Here is a 2094-nt window from a genome sequence, read left to right as displayed (position 1 = left end):
TACTAACTCGAATTTATTCCCGCGATTCGAGCCGTACATAATGCGGCAGGCGCCCCTCGGTCGGTTGGGCGGGAGGTGGGCTGTACGTATGCAGTGGGAACCGCGCGAAATAAAAAAAAATGTGTTCCTTGTTTCTCGCCTATTTGTTGATATCTTGTCCTCTTGACATTTTACTTCACTTCATTTCTGGCATTGAGAGCGTGTGGTTTATAAAATCTTTGTGTGTTTTATTTATTCATTGAGGGTTTCTGGTTAATACTTAATTGTATTACTTATTTATTAACAAAACCAATAGGTTATGGGCCCAGACACAACTACAGTGAATAAGTAAAGCATACCTATATACATTTAATCAATTCGCGCGTTTTTTTTTTCTGGAAACGCTTTGACAAATTAGCCGCAAATCACCACGTAGCGGCAGGACGGTGTTACAAGATGGTGCTACTGTTGAGAAACGTTATTGCTGTAAGAAATTGCTGGAAATTGTGGCTGTGAAATTTGCTTTTGTGTGATAGAATCTTGCAATGGATAAACGGAAAAGAAATATCAAACCGTTTGACGGTGAGAAATATTCAATATGGAAGTTTAGAATGAGAGCGTTGCTGGAAGAGCATGATCTTCTGAAGGTTATAGATGAAACGCATGAAAAAGTGACTGATGAGATAAAAAAGGCAGAACGAAATGCAAAAGGTTTAATAATTGAATACCTAAGTGATGCATTTCTATCTTTCACTAACAGTGGGAGCACTGCTAAGCAGATTTTTGCAAATTTAGATGCAATTTACGAGAGAAGAAGCTTGGCATCACAACTATCTCTGCGAAAAAAACTTAGCCATGGAGTTAAAAGGTGACACTTCACTCCTGAATCATTTTAATTCATTTGATGACCTCATTACCGAACTTATCGCATCAGGAGCAAAATTAGATGATATGGATAAAATTTCCCATTTACTTCTAACTCTTCCCCCCAGTTATGATGGTGTTATAACGGCAATAGAGACTCTATCAGAAGATAACTTGACATTGGCTTTTGTAAAAACACGACTTCTTGACCAAGAAATAAAGCTTCGGAATATTAGTAAGGATACGAGTATTAAAGTCTTGCAAGCAGTAGGTAACAAGGAGTTCAAAGATGCAAAATTTAACAATAATCCAATGCAAAAGTTTAAGAAAAAATTGTTCAAGCCAAGTTTCAAACCGAAACCAAAATGTTTTCATTGTGGTAAGCCAGGACATTTAAAGAAGGATTGTTTCTTTTTGCCCAACCCAACCAGAGCGTAGTTTTGCCTTCATGTTGAGAAATGCAACTTCCAATTCAAATACAAACGAGGCTGAGTTTATACTAGACTCAGGAGCATCAGACCACCTAATAAATGACACAGCATTGTTTTCCAAATATGACCATTTGCAATCAAATATGCCCATCGAGATTGCCAAACGCGGAGAGTTTATCTACGCTACAGCCAAAGGAGTTGTCAATATTACCAGCTGCGGAAACCAAATCACCTTGCAAAACGTTTTGTATTGCAAGGATATTCCACACAACCTACTATCGGTAAAGAAAATGCTGGATGCAGGTATGACCATTGAATTTAATCCTGGAGGTGTAAAAGTATCCAAGGATGGTAAATTGGTTTTTAATGGAATCCGTGAGTTCAATGTACCTATTATAAAATTTCAATTAAACAGTAAAGTATTTATGTCTAAAATTTCAAATAGTGCTGAGTATCGATTATGGCATGAAAGATTAGGTCACATAAGCGTAGGAAAATTTTTAGAAATAAAGCGAAATAGTCTTTTTGAAGATACTAATATTTTAAGCAATATTGATTTAAATCATGAATTATGCGAGGCTTGTATAAATGGCAAGCAATCTAGATTAAAGTTTCAAAAATTTAAAAATAAGGAAAATATTACATGACCTTTGTTTGTTGTCCATTCCGATCTTTGTGGCCCAATAACACCCACTACCATTGATAATAAGAACTACTATGTAGTTTTTATTGATCAGTATACACATTACTGTGTAACCTATTTAATAACTTATAAGTCGGATGTGTTTTTCTGTTTCAAGGACTTCAATTTAAAAATTGT

At 35.7% G+C, this 2094-nt stretch overlaps 1 long non-coding RNA gene across 2 annotated transcripts; it reads left to right on the top strand.

Moving 5' to 3' along the window:
• The first annotated feature begins 223 nt into the window (after positions 1–223).
• Positions 224–1260, top strand: LOC123258169. Of its 2 annotated transcripts, none has more exons than XR_006507981.1 (2): positions 224–327; positions 972–1260. It is a non-coding gene; the product is annotated as an uncharacterized LOC123258169 (long non-coding RNA). The 2 variants fall into 2 exon arrangements; XR_006507982.1 differs by lacking the exon at positions 224–327 and adding an exon at positions 830–847.
• The last annotated feature ends 834 nt before the right edge of the window (positions 1261–2094 follow it).

The sequence above is a fragment of the Drosophila ananassae genome (genome assembly GCF_017639315.1).
Source record: "Drosophila ananassae strain 14024-0371.13 chromosome Y unlocalized genomic scaffold, ASM1763931v2 tig00000093, whole genome shotgun sequence".
Taxonomy (NCBI): Eukaryota; Metazoa; Arthropoda; class Insecta; order Diptera; family Drosophilidae; genus Drosophila; species Drosophila ananassae.
Note: the sequence above shows the minus strand (reverse complement) of the source record. Positions and strands in the feature narration are given on the sequence as shown.